Here is a 17,796-nt window from a genome sequence, read left to right as displayed (position 1 = left end):
CCACTGGCCTCACAGAGTAAACACATCCTGGCATGCTACGGGGTGTAATAGAGATAGAGAGGCCGGTCCCAGCGACCGGCCCCGAAAAATAGAAAAATCCTATTTAGGGTCGGAATTGTTACATCATGTACATACGATGGCCTACTCCAGCAGTTGGCCACTCATTGATTGTTTGGTTTCGAATGATAATGGAAGAGTAGAAACGGCCAGCCCATGCGGTTGGCCAAATAATTTTTCTTGTCATCTCCCTGTGTTTGCCGCTGATCTTGTGGATAATGAGGACCCGCCTGCGTTCGCAGCTGGTTTTTCAGACGACGGCAAGCTGGGATACGGGTTCACGTCAGCTGATGATTTGGAAGAGATTGACATCGGTCCTGGGGATAAGCCACGGCCGACATTTATCAGCAAGAAGTTGGATCCAGTCTTGTGTGAGGAGATGATTGCACTGCTGAAAGAGTACCGGGATTGTTTTGCATGGGACTAAACCGAGATGCCCGGTCTAGATAGAAGCATCGTCGAGCATCGGCTCCCGCTCAAGAAAGGGTTTCGGCCGTTTCAGCAACGAGCACGTCAGATGAAGGCAGAAGTCCTAGAAGAAGTCAAGAAAGAGGTGGAGAAGATGTTGGATGCTAGGTTCATCAGGCCGTGCCGGTATGCAGAATGGATCTCTAGCGTGGTACCGGTACAAAAGAAGGATGGCCGATGGCGTGTCTGCGCCAATTTTAGAGATCTCAACAGAGCAACGCCGAAGGACGAATACCCGATGCCTGTTTCAGAGACATTGATCAACGCAGCTGCCGGCCACAAAATGATGAGTTTTATGGACGGTAATATCGGCTACAACCAGATCATCATGGCCCCAGAAGACGTGAACAAGACCGCGTTCAGAGTACCAGGCGCGGTCGGCTTGTTCGAATATTTGGTTATGACCTTTGAACTGAAAAATGCCGGTGCAACGTACCAACGTGCCATGAATTACATTTTTCATGATCTCATCGGCAAACTGGTAGAAATTTATATTGATGATGTCGTGGTCAAATCCAAATCAACTGGGGGGGCACCTAGAAGATCTACGTCAAGTTTTGGAGCGGACTCGAAGGTTTGGGCTCAAAATGAACCCAAAGAAGTGCGCCTTTGGCGTGTCGGCCGGTCAATTTTTGGGATTCCTGGTGCATGAACAGGGAATCAAGATTGGCCTGAAGAGTCAAGAAGCTGTGAAGACGATGAAGCCACCTACTACAAAGAAAGAGTTGCAGAAGCTCATCGGTAAAATTAACTTTGTCAGACGATTTATTTCTAATCTGTCTGGGCGCATCGAACCATTCATGGGTTTAGTGAAGATCAAATCCGATGATGAGTTTCGCTGGGGGGGGCAGAACAGCAGCAAGCTTTCGATGAAATTAAAGAATATTTATCAAAGCCTCCAGTGTTGGTTCCTCCTCAGCAAGATTGGTCGTTCTATATGTACCTATCCGTGGGTGACACCTCAATTGCTTCGGTGTTAATCCAGAAGCACGACGGCCAGGAGAGGGTGGTTTTCTACCTCAGCAGGCACATGTTAGACGCCGAGACCAGGTACCCTGAAATCTAGAAGCTTTGCCTTTGCTTATTCTTTACATGTACAAAGCTTCGTCATATTTTGCTCTCGGCGGAAACAATTGTCATATGCAAATCGGATGTCATAAAGCATATGTTGTCGGCTCCTGTCCTGAAAGGCCGGCTCGGAAAGTGGATGTTTGCATTGTCAGAGTTCGATATCCGATATCAGCCTGCGAAGGCAGTCAAAGGATAGGCACTAGCGGATCTTGTTACAGACAGGATCAGTACTAATATTGCTGCACTATTTATTCGTGCTTGGGCTATGTTTTTCGATGGATCGGCTTGTGATGATGGATGCGGTGTGGGAATTCTGTTGGTGTCGCCTCGAGGGGCGACTTACTCTTTTTCCATCAGGATGACTGCCCCATGCACCAATAATTTGGTGGAGTATGAAGCCGTTCGCAAAGGGATGGAACTGCTCCTCGAAGCTGGTGCAGAAGTGGTGGAAATTTTTGGAGATTCAAAGCTGGTGATTTCTCAGCTCACGGAAGAATATAGATGTGAGAGCGAGGCTCTTTTTCCGATATGGATGCAGTGCCGTGAGTTGATGTCACGATTCAGGTACATCAATTTCCACTGGATACGAAGAACTCTGAACAATGAAGCTAATGATTTATCACAGATGGCTTCTGGGTACAAAGAAACAGCCGATGGAGTCGATGTAGAGGTTCAGTTTCTAGAACTTGGAGACTGGAGAGCCGATATCTTCAATTATTTGAAGGATTTGGCTCGGGGGGCACTGTAACACCCCTGTGTTAATCGTCTCGCTAATCATGAGTTAACTCGCTAATCGTGGACTCAAATTCGTCGTTAACGCTAATCGCGTTCGCGTAGTAAATAGCTACTTAGCTGTGTTCGATCTCGTTTTTGTCCTTGTTCCGAGCTCCAAATCAACTTTCGCCCAAAACGAAAGTTGTAGATCTTCTTTTCCTCTACAACTTTTGTTTTGGCCAAATTTCATGTTCCCATATGAAATCTGGAGTTTCAACTGTTCAAATTCGAGCCAAAATCATTTAAACGAAGAAACAGTGCATCTCCAGTGCTCAGCACTGTGCACGCCCGCGCCCATACCGGCGACTGAACGCCAGCGAGCGCGTCCACGCGTCGGCAATCGCGCCCGACGCCGCTCTTCTCCTCTCAAGGACGCCTCGAAGCTTCCCGTGTCGTCCCAATCCTCCTTCCTCCTTCCTTTGAGCTAGGTCGAGCTCGAGCGAGCAGAACCGAGCGAAATCGCCGTCGCTCGTCGCTCCGGCCAACCCTCGCCGCCCCACCTCAATCCGTTGCACTCCGAGCTGCGCGACCTCGCCCCGAAGCTTCTTCATCCCTCCACGAGCGCGACCGTGCCTGCTCGAGTCGTTCCCCGGCCGAATCGAGCGTTTCCGTCGCGGCCACCATTGCTGTCCTCGTCGAGCTCCGCCCCTCTATGCCGAGCTCCCCCTTCCGGCCTTCCTCCGCGCAAAATCGATCCCCGGTGAGTTCGGCCGCAACCCTATCTCACTCCCCAGCTTTCTCCCCGTCCAAATCCGCGGCCACCGCCGCCGCAGCGCCGCCGCGCCGCCGCGGACGCACTGAGCGCCGCCCGCGTGCGCCGCCGGGCCTCCCTGTGCCCACCCGCGGGCCAATACCGCGCGCCCCGCCGCCGTTTGACCCCCCTGGTGCTCGCCCCGCCTCGCCTTGCCGCCGCTTGGCCCTGCCGCCGCCGGAACGCAGCTGCCGCCCATGGCCATGCGCCGCCGTGAGCCGCCGGCACACGCCGCGGGGGCCCCCTGCGCACGCTCGCGCGGCGCCGCCGCGAGCTGCATGGCCGCCTGGGGCCACTGGCCCTCATCCGCCCCTCCCCGCGCGCCGCCTGGCCTCGCCCTGGCCGGCCCAGCCGCGCCACCACCGCGCCACCCCTACCGCCGCTGCGAGCCGCCGCCGCCCTTGGCTCTGCGCCTCCCCGCGAGCCGCCTGCCACCCCGCGCCCCCCGGCCGCCCTGTGCCCCGCCTGCCGCCCTGCCGCACCGCCGCCGGTCGGCCCCGCCGGCGGGGAGCGCCGCCGCGGCTGCCTGGCCGCCGCGCCGGCCGCCCAGCGCAAAACAGAGGAGGAGGGGGTCGGCTGGGCCACTGACTAGCGGGGCCCGGCTGTCAGCCCCTTTTATCTTTATGTTTTTGAGTTTAGTCCTTTAAACTCGGCTGAAACTTTGTAATTGCATAGAAATTTGTAGAAAAATCCAAAAATGGCAAACCCAATTTTGCTAGGTTTCTAAAATCATGATCTTCAGAGGAAAAATAGCTGTGCAGAGCAGTTGTCACTTTTTCTCTGATGAAAAATTCAGTTTGCTTTAAACCTAGTTTAATTATTGTAGGTAGTTCCATGGCTCTAAAAATTATGAAAAATTTGCAGTAGCTTACTCTTGGTATGTGTTGTTCACTGAAAAAGTTTTAGGTGCTTGTTCTATATGCAAGTGTGTGGATCTAATTGTTGTTTAATTGCTTTTCTAGGGTTAAGACAAATGCTTCCGATCGTCGTTCATTGTCGGAAAAATTCCGTGGCATGCTTTACTGTCTTCGCGTTACGCTGTTTAATTGTGTTGCTAGATCATGTTTGCAAGTTAGGGTTTTGCTTGTAGTTTGCCCTCGCCATGCTCTTTTATTTATTTTAAAGTTAGTAGCTGATTTTGGAAGGAGCACTGCAGGCTAAATGTTGAACTTTGGTTTCGCATCGTAAACACTTATGCATTGCTCTGTGTCCTATCTGTTGCATGACATATTTTATTCGTGTAGACGCCACGACCGACGCTGTCCACGAGCTAGTTGCTGAGCCGGTCCAGGAGCCACGAGCAGGAGCGCAGCAGGAGGACGCCGTTGAGCACGCCCCCGGAGACCTAGTTAACCCCGCTGACCTGCAAGGCAAGCCCCGGAGCATAACCATAATTTAAAGTATTCAATGTTTATTTAAGTATTGTGCATTTATGTTCTAGGAGTTGAATGGAACCATAGTATGCATGTTCCCTAGGTACCGTGGGCCTATACTAGTATGCAGGTGTCGATAGAAATGCTTTGCTAAATAGGATTTCGGTAGAAGTCGAGTGATTACTGTCACTCGCGAGTTTAGGATCTTGATCCCTTAGCTTTGGCTTGAAATGAATTGTTGAGTAAAGAGAAATGGAGACCGGGCGGAAATGAGTTGGTTTTGGTATGGAATGGATGGAAAGTAAGCTCCGCCTGTGTCGATTGAGGACCGTTCCGTTGTTGGCAGTGCTGATCGAGGATTGAACAATACTAACCACATACCGGAAGTAGGAGGTAGTCGAAACCGGTAAGCTGTGTACCACCTTACAGCGGTGATTTGAATTCTGCCATGCTACGCTGGGCGTGGGAGTTGGCGGGTGTTGGATAGGATGCCGCCTCCGGGTTCTCCGGGAGTTCACTGCGAGGGGCCCATCACCTGGGTTTTAGCAGGCGTAGTTCAGATGCCGTGGTAATGTGGAAACAGTTGACGCGCGTGGCCCGACGGGGCTTACATGTGTCGTGTGAGTTAGGTCCACCTTGCAAGGTTAAATCGGATCGATTCGCCGTGACTCGCGGTTATGAGAGCCTTGATCTCTTTGTCACATCGTAGTAAGAAAGTGGAATGGAAACGGAATGGAAAAGACTGGTTTGGAGTTACTAAAAGATAATCTGTTCCATCATGTGTGTTTTAGATGGATATGCGAACTTAGTAATACTTGGTATACTAAATGGGGCTAAAATATTGAAAGTAAGGATTCACTTCTAGCAGCTTTTCAGCAAAAGCACTCCAGAGCCAAAAAGCTTTGCATGTCTAGGTAATGGGCTAAGTATACCCAGAGTCGGGTAAGCCTTGCTGAGTATTAGTATACTCAGGGTTGTTGTTGTAACCCTTCTGAGCAGGTTGTGTCCCTGCGGACTTCGAGGAGATCTGTGCGTCCTGGATTGGACAGCCGCTTCCTCCAGGTTGGACCGTCGAGTGGGCCCCGTCTTCCCCGTGAAGATTGGGCAGGTTGGCGTCACATCGGTGGGCAGGATGTGGAGCTCACTTTTTATCGTCGTCGTAGCTAGCGTATTGTATTTCGAACTCAGTTTTAAACTTCCGCTGTGCGTTTGAACTCTGTTGTTTGTATTTAAGACTTTTATGTAAAACTGGTGTTGTAAATTAATTTGAAGATTTCTGTATGCTGGTAACACCTGTGCTCGTCTTCGTACGGGTCTAAGTGCAATTGTGATCCTGGAGTACAGTAGTTTAATCGGGATTTTACCCGACAGCCTGTCAGGTTACACCGTTTTAAGTGCACAGTAACTTGATTAAGTATTAAGATGATGGTTAGTGCATTTAAGCCGGTTTAATTTGGACGGTGCTGCTACAGGCACCCAGAAGGATAAGACTCAAGGCCATGAAGTATGTTCTGATAGGGGATGATATGTTCTACAGGACCTTGGAAGGACTACTGCTTAAATGTCTAGGACCTTCAGAGTCAAATTGGCTCTTGCATGAGGTTCATGAAAGAGCCTGCGGTACTCATCAATCGGCTCATAAGATGAAGCGGCTGATTAGGCGATCGGGTTATTACTGGCCCACTATGCTTGAAGATTGCTTCAAGTATTACAAAGGATGTCAGGCATGTCAGAGGTTTGGCAAAATTCAGATAGTGCCAGCATCAGTAATGAATCCTATCATCAAACCGTGGCCATTCAGAGGTTGGGCCATGGACATGATTGGACAGATCAACCCGTCGTCTAGCAAGGGTCACCAATGGGTTTTAGTTGCTACAGATTATTTCACAAAGTGGGTAGAAGCAGTGCCCATGAGATCAATAGCATCAAGAGATATGATCAGCTTTGTCAAAGAACACATCATTCACAGATTTGGGATCCCTCAGACCATTACGACCGATGGAGGATCGGTCTTTATATCAGAGGAATTCAGGAAGTTTGTCGATGACATGGGGATTAAGCTGATCAGATCATCTCCGTATTATGCCCAAGCCAATGGACAAGCTAAACCATCCAACCAGAGCCTCATCAAGCTCATAAAGAGAAAGATCGATGAATATCCTGGGTGCTGGCATGAGGTGTTGTCAGAAGCTTTGTGGGCATATCGTATTTCATGTCACGGGTCCACCAAGACATCGCCGTACCATTTAGTCTATGGCCAAGACGTTGTGTTACCTTGGGAAATCACGGCCGGGTCGAGGCGTGTCGAGTTTAAGAATGATCTATCTGCTGAACAGTATGCGGCCCTGATGAACGATAATGTGGAGGATCTGACAGAGCTAAGGCTTTGGTCGCTGGAGAAGATCAAGGAGAATAAGGCTAGAGAATCAAGTTGCTCGTGCGTACAACAAGAAGGTCAAGCCAAAGAATTTTCAGGTTGGAGACTTGGTTTGGGAGGCAGTATTACCATTGGGAACTAAAGATAGAAAATATGGCAAGTGGTCTCCAACTTGGCACGGACCGTACAAGATTGATCAAGTCTTGCCTGGGAATGCATACATGCTTGAGGAGCTGGATGGTGTCAAGTTTCCTGTTGCTGTCAATGGTCAACACCTCAAGAAGTATTTCCCGAGCATGTGGGAAGGCGAGTAACAAGAGCCGATGAGATCCATCCGGCTGTACTGAGATAGGCCAACACGTTGAGTTGGCCAAGAAAAAAAAATTATGAAGGGCCAACACGTTGAGTTGGCCAGCAAAAAAAAGAAAAGAAAAGAAAGAAAGGCCAACACGTTGAGTTGGCCGGTAAAAAAAAAAGAGAAAGGCCAACACGTTGAGTTGGCCGGTAAAAGAAAAAATGAATGAGAAGGCCAACACGTTGAGTTGGCTAGTAAAAAAATACATATGAGAAGCAAGATAGCCGATGTGCGACCATCGACTTAAGATGGTTTAAACAGTTACAAGTTCCAGGTTAACAGGCAGTAATAATTGTTTCTTTGGCCTATCTACTGGTTCAGGAATTCTTCTATGGCGTGGATGGCTTCTGTGCGGACGGCGTCTGCTCTTGCTATGATTGCTTCGTCATCCTTGTCATCGCCTGTAACTATCTGCCGACACAAGGTGCTTATCTCTGCAAACTCTGCTTGTATCTGCTCGGCTATTTCCTGGGTTTCTTGTTCGGAGTTTGCGATGGAAGTTTCCTCGGCCTGGATGAGTTTCTTGGTGGTATGAACATTTTCTTCGAGTTCTGCCAGTTCTTTCTTCAGGAGGTCGAGTCGTTTCTTGTTGGCAGACACGTCAGCTTTGGTATCTAGAGTTGCCTTCTTCTGGTTGAGGGCCTTGCACTTTTGAGCAATGTCAGCTTTCAGAGAAGCTTGAGAGCGACGTGCTTCTATTCTTTGTTGTGCTTTGTTCACCTCTACTCGGAAGAATGGAAGATTGCTAGCTGGCCAAATCTTGATTTGCAGTGGCTCCGAGAGTTGGGATTCTATTTGCTCGAAGTTGTTCTTTATTTCACTGGAATCGCCAACTAGAGAAGTGAGTGGAGCAGATAGTAGATCCTTGATGAGATGAAGCTGATGTGCCAAATTAGCCGATTGCTGCAAAGATGGTGTTTTTGCTCCAGGGGCAGTCAGACCCATTGATACCGGGTCAAAGGAAAGCAAGCTTGAAATGTCAAAGCCCTGTGGATATGTCTGGAGTTAGAGCAAGATGTGTTTATGAAGCTACCGGCTGGTTCAGGATTGGTTCTTGTAATGTTACCTGTTCTAAAGAAGAAGCGTTGGGCGGTTCAAGAGCGATCGTCCTAATAGAGTTTGTGTCGTCGTCAAGAACATTGACTGCGTCAGCTTGCCCTTCGTTTGCCTCTATCAGTATATTGGGATTTGCAGTCATCTCATGTTGTACTGGGCTTTCTGCGTTGGAGAAGTCTTCAGTCAAGTCCTGAAAATAGAATTACAGTCAACCAGAGTACATGTGTGTGCAATAAAGAATAAGTTTTAGAAGATGAGTTACCTGGTTGGTGTTAGACTCTGATGGACTTGGGGAAGCTGGTGCTGGTTTCTTGATGACTCGTCTAGTGATCATCTTTCTTTTCTTGGTCAAGACTCGGGGGGCAACGCTTGCTGAAGTAAGTCTGGCTGAATAGTCATTATCACTTTCTTCATTGATGGTGACCCTTTGCAGAAAAGTACATCAGGAGCAGTTGGAAGAAAGTGGAATGGTTCCCCGTTGCTGGTCATAGGTTCTGGACCATCTTGTTGCTGCCAACAGGGTGAGCAAGGATTAGTCAGGTAAAGGAATGGATGATCTAGAAAGAGCAAAATGCACAAATTCAGTACCTCTTCCTCGGGGATTACATATTCAGGATCAATTTGCTGCAGTCGAGGACCTAGAGCTTTTCTGAAAACATGGGTTTTCCACATTCCCCACCATGTGCTAAAATCGATTAATGAAGGATCAAAGGATAGATCGGCTAGTATTGGAATGTGGAGATCATCGAGCATGCTGTAGCATCTTGACCTGGTGAGGCCATCAGGCAGATCGGCTCTGCTCTCCACCAAGTGGTGAATATGGAAGTGGGGAGGGACCTGTCCTAGGCCAAATTGTCGAGCTGCTATGACTGGTTGATAAGATTCATAACCTGGCTTGATGATTCTATTAGAGGTGCTGATGCCAACAGGAAGGAAGCCGGGTCGAATCATCAGGGAATATAGATGCCGAGTGATGTCGTCATCGGCAAAATTATCTAGTCTGAAGGCAGTTGGGTTCTCGAAAGATTCAGATTCAGTAAATGGAAAGTAAAGGGGATTCTCTAAACCTTTATAGAAGACTCTGAACCAGTTTGCTGCACCTGCTGAATTCAGTTTACTGCCAGGAAGACTAAATAAAGCTTGGCCATAGCTAGTACATCTAATTGGTTTGCCACTCTCATCAGGAAAAGAGTTCTTTGTTAGGCCTTGGAAGTTCGAGATCTGATGCTGAAAGTACAGTTGTGCCCACAACTGAATAAACCACCAAGGGCCTCTAGTTCTCAGTTTCTTTTGGTTAAGCAAGTTAGATGTCATCAAATGGAGGTATCTGTAGGTTTCTCCAAGGAAAAGTTTGCCTAGACCGGTGTGATTGCCATGGGCTAGGTGGTAGGCCAAGGGAAGATAGTTCTTAGTTGGAGCTAAAGAAGGGCCACAGAAGATGAAGTGCTCTAGCCAAAGATTTAAGAAGCCTGTGTGTTCCTTCTCAGTCACTGGACCTTTTGTTTTCATGTGCTGATTCATGTAAGTGCCCCAGTTTGTGCAGTTAACCTTGGAAGAAAGTTTGAAGGGGACTTCTGCCATTTTATGGGCAGCTGGATTAGGAGATCCAATGTCTAGGCCAGTGATCATGGTGACATCTAGCAGAGTAGGAGTCATGGGTCCATGACCAAAGAGAAAATAGTTCAGAGCATCAGACCAAAAATAGCCGATGGTTTTCAGAAGGTTTTCATCTTTCTCAAGGGGTGATAGTGATAAGCTAAGTGCATCGGCTATGTTCAAATCCTGCCACAAGGGCATATAAGTTTTTGCTACTCTGCTGTACCATGTAATCCAGCTCTCAGGGGGATTAGGCCAGGCTCTTAAGAAGTCGGCCCAGAGGTTCAGATCGATGTTTTGACTCACAAAAGGAATCCTATTTGCTTCACAAGAGATCAAATCTATGGGGTTTTCATGGGTTCGTGGGCCAAGACAGAAAGATTTTAGATTGGAAGGATGCGGCAGAAGAATGTCTGACACCTGAAGTTCAGAAATTCAGAAGTATGCATATGGTGTCATGTTTCAGAGTTCAGTGTTTCAGAGGCTTAGTAAGCTGAAGAAAACTAAAGGATTAGGCTGAATATTACCTTCAGGCTGCAGATTGACGTATCATCGATTGCAGAGCTTGTCGTCTGAGCTACAGAATCTGCCATCGTCTAGATCCGTTGACTTATGGTTTGTTTGCTGTGGGTTCTGATTCGAATTCCGGGTGCTTGGAGAGTTCTTGCTCGAATTTGTAGAGCTTGGTTTTCGAATTATGCTCGGATTCAAGAGTTCGGTTCAAGGTGGAAGTGTTACTCTACTCTTGTGCGGGTTGCTTCTAGTTTGAATTCTGTCGGCTCTTGGATATTTATAGAAGCCTGATGTGTTGCCATCGGCTTTTTGGAAAGTAAACAGATGCACGGAATTGAAGGAAATTCGGTTTCATTAAAGCAAAGTTCATTACAAGGAAAGCCGATTTTACAAAGGAATTAATCCTTCGCCTTTGTGATCCTACCCCTACGATGCTACAGTACTACTTCTACTCCTCGTAGGTACCTAGTACCTACGGCGTTTGGGGCTTCGGGCCGGTGCGTCCCCGCTGTCGTCGTCATCATCATCGTCGTCACTGCCGAAGGCACTACTGCCGCCCTCGGACCCGAAGTCGCTCCAGCCGTCGCCGCCGCCGCTGTTCTCTTCCACCCATCGGCTCGTCGTCATCGGAGGAGGGGTCGATCTCCTCTTCCGAGGAGGAGTCGACTCCCTTCGAGGAGTCTTCTTCATCGCTCTCCAACTCCTCCTGGAACAGGAGTTGGAGGTCTTCTCATTCAGTTTTGGGCTCGTCCTCCTCGGAGACGACCCCGAAGTCGAACTCCTCTGCATCCTAGTGCAGAGGAGCCAGTGCCTCGTAGGCTGCTGTCGGGTCCCATTCGGGGGTCGGCTCCCGACTCTCCGGGAAGGAGTCGATGGAGGAGGCGGAGAGAGAAGAAGAAGAAGGAGAAGAGGAGGAGGAAGAATCTCCGAAGGAGTTGGAGCCAGAGGAAGAAGAAATCGCCATGGCTAGCAGAGGAGTGGGGTTTTCTGCGCTACTGGCTTTGGGAGGAAGAAGGAGTTCGCTGTGAAGAAGAGCCGATTCGGGGTGAGATTAAATAGTGAAAAGATGGAAGACGAATTGGCAGTTTCACATTTTACGAGGAGCCAGTTCCAGAGACGATGCATCTTCCTTGGTGGTTGCAGTATGTTTAATGAACATTAACGGGAAGATGAAGCGACGGAGTGGTTTTGGAATTATCATTGCCAAAACCAGGGGCATGTGTTATCGCCATAAATTAACAGGATTAATTTATGGGCCGAAAGCAAGATAGGCTTGAAGCAGGAGAATTAGAAGGCTTGTAAATCGGCTCCTACGTGAGCATTTGGGCCACATGGGCCATGTATTTATAGATTTAGTTTAAGATTAGAGATAGAGTCCGATCGGGACAAGATTAGTTTAGATTGTTTCCCAAGTCTCTGGACTATAAATATGTACCCTATGTTATTCATAAAAAAAGAACGTCATCACATCTCGCAATCAACAATCTCGGCGCATCGCCACCCCTAATCTTAGGGTTTCATCCAAGTAAGCGCCATGCGGCCATGATCGCTTCTCGCGATCAGGGCAGCGTTGTTCTTGCTTTTACCTTGGTATTACTCATACTGAAGCGTTTTTGATGGCGAGTAGTACTAGTTATCCTGATGTTCGTAGCATAGCTTTTAGTAGATCTGTCGTGCTTTGTTGCTTATTGTTTACGAATATCATGTTGTCTTTACGCGATCATGTTATCATCTTATACTAGCTCTTGTTGCATAGAGTTAGGTGCGTAAAGGCAACACCCTGCTTCCATTATGTTTAGTAGATCTGATCTATTACGGTTTGCTCTTATTCTTGAGAGTTGGCGTAATATCTGCTAGGTTAGGCCTTGCAAACGGGTTGGATGATCCGGTGGCGTGTTAGATGCTCTACTTTAGTCTTAACAGGGAATTGATCCGGGAATCGGCTCTTGCTAGTTCTTAGGCCTCTGTTTTGGTTATGGTTTAGTTATCTGTTACGTTTATTAGGCCCAGTTACGTGTAGGATGTTCCGATCTAGCAGTGAAGCCTTTACCGTCGTGGATTAGATCAATTAGATTTAATTGAAGCAGCTTTACAGTTATTCGCTTTAATCATCAATATCCGGATGCAAATAGATCCTATCTAACACCGGGACTCGATCGGCTCTTTAAAGCCGATGCAAGAGTCGTCCCGGGGAGCCGACCACGGCTCGGACTTATGTTTCCACGTGTTTGTGTATGCAGGCGAATCATTGCAAGCACGTCCGCACCTTCCTGATCGGGTATAGGTCAGGTGGCACGCCCTGCGCCTTCACAAGCCTCGGCGTGTGCTGGAATTGCGGGCCGTCGACGAGGGAGCAGTGCCTGCCAGCGCCCCGGCGACCTCCCGGCTCTTCGTGTTGCCTATCGCTGCTCGCCGGTGGGTTTCGACCGACAACACGGTCGTCTTGCAAGTCGAGGTATGGTGCATCATCTTCATCTATCTCCATGTCCTCGGCTTGCGGTTCTATAGCTTGCTCCTCGAACTGTTCTTCTTGTTCGTCTTGCTCATAATTCATTGTAGTTGGAGTTGGTGCAGGTTCGGGGGAATGATGAGAACTCGACTCGCCCTGCGAACGGGACGAGCCCAACCTCGTCATCCTCTTGAGAGCTCCGAAATTTTCCGCCCTGCACCACTCATGCTTGCAACAAGAATGAACAAGAATGAACGAGAATCAACTCGATTCGGGTTACGTTAGTGAAATAAAAATAAAACTCTTACCCAAAAGTTGTTCCTCCAAAAATGTGATCAATCTTGCAGCAAAGAAATGAGAGAGAGAGTGTTCTTTCAATCAAACTTGAGTCAAAATCCAAAGGAAACCCGAGCAAGAATGTGTGAGAGGGAGTGAGAGTGGGGAGAGTGAGCATGAGAGCTCATCACCCCTCTCTCGGCCTCTATTTAAAGAGAAGATGGCGCGTGCACCAGAGGAGAGGCAAGCCACAACGGATATGGAGCCGTTGGAGAAGGTGGGGCCCAGGAGCCGTTGGTCCTGGGTCGGCTGACCTATGGGGTCGGCCGGCCCTAGGGTGGGCCCCATGGTGCCCCCCCCCTTCGGCCTGGTGCTTCCTCAATGGTTAAGTTCTTTGAAAATATGGTGAACGGCCAAAAGTTTGCTCGAAAAGATGACCACATTATTTTTACCAAAGGATTAAAAACTCAGAAAATATTTTTGGTATTTTTTGTAAAAAGGAAAAATGGTAGAAAAAGTTCCAACATGCAGAAAACAATTTTGAAAATTTCAAACATGCAGTGGAGAAAAACTAGTAAGGTGCAAAGAAAATGTTGAAAAGTGGAGAAAGCAAATATGAGATAAATACAAATTTACCTTTGGCAAGGGCGCGTTGTTTAAAGTCCGACGTGCACGACTTTTCTCCATCGTTCTTACCATTCGTCAGCTCGTCCTGGAGAACTGGACAAGGCCGAACTCTCGACCTTCTGCCACACCTTCTTTTCCTTCTTCTTTCTTTTAGGTGCGGAGGGTTGTTGTTCTGGCTGGGGTTCTGGTGCACCCCAGAGTGCTTGCCCTTCACTGTCTTTTTGGATCATGAAGTGCTGCTCTTCCTTCTTCTTCAACCTGAAAAACATATCCTCCCTTCCGACACGGAAACAGATTTCTCCCTTTCCGACATCGATCCTTGCCTTGGCAGACCTTAGAAAAAGGTCGCCCAAGTACGAGGTCGACTCCGAGGTCACCCTCCATATCCACTACTACAATGTCGGCAAGGACGAAGGAGTCTCGTACTCATACGAAAATGTGTTTGGCTATCCCTTCGGGATACCGAATGGTTGAATCTGCAAGCTGTACGAGCATAGTTGTTGGGGAAAGAGCAGGATATTTAAGTGCTTCATATATTACCTTGGGCATTATATTCACGCTTGCCCCCAGATCGCATAGGCATCGCTCGAAGTGTTAGATGTAGATCGAGCAGCTGATCATGGGGACCCCTGGATCCTCTTGCACCACTGCCACCATGCCATCCCAAACATCGTTCCTTGGGGGATAGTACCTACCTGCATGGTTATTGCGTGGTGACCTCCGGGACGAGTTATCCCATCCGGTAGACACTATGCTGACATTTTCAATGGGAGACTTGGGTTGCCCCGGGATCTTCCCGCTCTCAACAGCAAGTAACGAAGCAGCAATTTGTGCAAGCTGGGTTTTGATCATTTTGTTGAAACTTAACTGGTTTTTAAGAGTTGAAGACAAAGTTTCAAGCTTGACATTTAAACTTTCCAGGGATTTGTCATTGGCCAAAAGCTTTTTATTTATATTTTCGTTGATTTTAACTTGGCCAAGAACAAGTTCTCTTAAGGGAGGTTGGTTTGAAATGAAATTTGAATTAAAAGAAGAGTTGTAATTATTACCTCCCTGAAAAGGTGGACGTGGCTGGTTCCACCCCTGGCCTCCTTGTTGTGGACGGTACCCATTGTTTTTGTTGTTGAGGTAGGCGCAGTCTTCACGGGTTTCAGGGCAGTCGTTCCCCGAGTGTCCATCATTACCACAGACTTCGCACGTGAAGTGCAATTCCATGGCATGAGCATAGTTTTCTCTATGCTTCTTGAATTCGGCCCTTTCGCCGAGATGCTTTAGTAGGAGGTCCAGTTTGGCAACGATCATATCCGTCTCTTTGATGGTATGCATGCCTTTTATACGGTGTTGGAGTCGTTCATCGCTCCACCCCTGATTGGAGACCATCTTCTCGACCAATTCTTTTGCTTTGGCGATAGTTAGGTCGAGGAAGGCTCCTCCAACAGCAGCATCAATGTTGGCTCGAGATGTCGTTGTGAGCCTGTTGTAGAAGCTTTGCAGGACGAGCCACTCATCCATGCCATGATGAGGACAGGCCATGATGTATTCATGCAGCCTCTCCCAAGCTTCTGGGATGGATTCCATCCCCGTCTGCTGGAAACTTGATATTTTGCCGCGCAGGGCATTTGTTTTGCCCAGCGGTAAGAATTTTGCGAGGACCGCCTTGGAGCATTTGGCCCAGGTGTCGATGTCCTTTTCCTTATAAAACCACAGTTTCGCCTTCCCTAGGAGGGAAAAGGGAAACAGACGAAGCTTGACAACATCGGCGGCGACACCCCGTATGACAACGGTGTCGCAGAGCTCCAGAAAATTCTGCAAATGTGCATTTGCGTCCTCGTTCAGCTTGCCACAAAATGGGCTAGCCTGCACCATGTTGATGAGGCTTGATTTGAGCTCGAAGTTCACGTCCCTGACATTGATGTTGGGGCCAGTGGCCACATTGTCGGTGGAGGGGACGGAGAACTAACGGAGAGTCTTTTCAGCCATAGCCTCAAGAACGAGTGGTGCTTCCAAAATGGGTTTCTGTGTCGGGAGGATAGCGAGAGGAGGAACGACGCGAGGTCGTGCCCTTCTCACGAGCCTCTCTAGATTGTCTGTGTAGTTTTTCGGCAGGGAGAAACCGGTCATACACTACCCCTGTCTTCTTTTCAAATCAAAAATAAAAGAAGACATAAAGTGACATTAGCCTGAAAGAGTAAAGACTATATCCTGAGTACAAGGTCTAAGTTAATATCAGCACAATATCTTTGTTCACATGCCATCCCCGGCAACGGCGCTAGAAATGCTTGTTGACATTTCTTAGCGCAATCACTAGGAATGGTTAATCCTTAGCAACAGCGCCAGAAATGCCTGTTGGCAGTCCTTAGTGCAATCACTAGAAATGAGGGCGCCAAACCCATCCTAGCAATTGCACCCAAGGGGTGCCACTCTCGTGGTATAATCAATACGATTACAGATGGATCCACAAGCGCACGGATATACCGTTGTAGCATTTCACCCGGAGAGTAAGGGTATCGTCATTTATTTGTGTCCCAAAGGACGGCAGCGGCAAAGGTATTGTACTCAACATTAACCATGATATTGTGCCTCAAGTAATAGGCAATGCTCTAACAGGGGTAAGTCCAAGTAAACAATAAGCAAGGGTAATGTGACACAGCACACATCCACACTCCAAGAGGAAGGAATAAAGGAGAGAAACTATAAAACAAAGAACTATTCTATCCTACGTCAAGTCAACTGGAGCTTAGGCTAGGTTAGGTGTCCTAGTGCTTCTATCCAAAGCTGGGGTCATGTTAGATCATGGTTAGGACTGCAGGTGCCAGGAAAATGGGATAGCAGGGAGAAGGTCCCGCACCGGAGTACATCCAGTCTGGTTACCTCTTTGCATGAACTCCTACACCGAACCCGAACGTCGAGGAGTACGCTAAACGCAACACCGCTGTTACATCTGACGGACAAGGCTGTCACCACCTGCCGTCTACCCCAGTCACACCATGGAGCACGGTCATATCTGAAGGATCCCGCATACCCGAGCACCACGCTCGTGTATGAAGTCACTACTCTAGTGCCCCCAGGTCTCCCACCCTTCGGATGGACGAGTAAAACACTAGAGCAAGCCCGAAAGCACAACGAACCTCTATCCGTACCCGGATCATCTGGCCTAACCAAGACTGTATCATAACTTATGAATGATCTAAGCATGGATTGATAAACTATCAAGATAGTAAAGCAACCATGGCAGAACTCTATATTATGAATAGAAGTCTGACAAGTCGGATACAAAGCCATACCAGGAGCCGAGGATTGGTCAATGACCCCGAGGACGACTTGCTCTCTAAAAAGAACTTGCCTAGCTCCACTACCTAGCTAAGAGAGCAAGAGAGAGGAGACCCTTCTTGGAGAGAATGGAATGAAGTGTGTGTGTGTGTGTGTGTGTGTGTGTGTGTGTGTGTGTGTGTGTGTGTGTGTGTGTGTGTGTGTGTGTGTGTGTGTGTGAGGGGTGAGAGGGGGCCCTATTTATACTAGTGGAGGTCGATTCCCGCCAAATACACGTATGGAAGGTAATCAGGAGACTGGGGACCGACTCCTCCACGAAATGCACCTGGACGGGAGGCCGGCCAGGTTCGGCCAACCCAGGGGGTCGGCCGGCCCTACCTGGCCGCCTCTCGTCCTTTTCCTTCTCTGGCAGGCTGACATGTGGGCCCTGATATCTTTTCTTGTATGCATTATGTGTGGCACGCCCATTTGCTCTGCTAGATGGGCCCTCCTTGTAAGTGGGTGATGCCAGACGCGATATTCTGCATAGTTGTATGGCATCTGCTGCGTGTTTTTGTCTTATTCTGCTCCTGCTCATCTAAAATGTACAAAACTCCAAAACAACTGTGGAGCAAGGTTAGTGATACAAATATGCGAGTAAGGCATGCAGATTTCCTTTATTATTGAGTATAGTCGACGGGTGAAAATGGCACTTAAGCACCGTCAACATCAGAGCGCGCGGAAGAATCGGCCGGCGGGGATGCCAAAGCCCCGCTCGTGTAGCCGCGCCAGGCTGATGATGTA

General features: G+C 48.4%; 1 non-coding gene across 1 annotated transcript; it reads left to right on the top strand.

The window, feature by feature from the left end:
• Positions 1–15,253: 15,253 nt before the first annotated feature.
• On the top strand, positions 15,254–15,362 carry LOC120680383. The gene has a single exon (XR_005677649.1). It is a non-coding gene; the product is annotated as a small nucleolar RNA R71 (small nucleolar RNA).
• Positions 15,363–17,796: the final 2,434 nt, after the last annotated feature.

The sequence above is a fragment of the Panicum virgatum genome, chromosome 6N (assembly GCF_016808335.1).
Source record: "Panicum virgatum strain AP13 chromosome 6N, P.virgatum_v5, whole genome shotgun sequence".
NCBI classification, from domain to species: domain Eukaryota; kingdom Viridiplantae; phylum Streptophyta; class Magnoliopsida; order Poales; family Poaceae; genus Panicum; species Panicum virgatum.
This window is presented reverse-complemented; position numbering and strand designations above follow the sequence as displayed.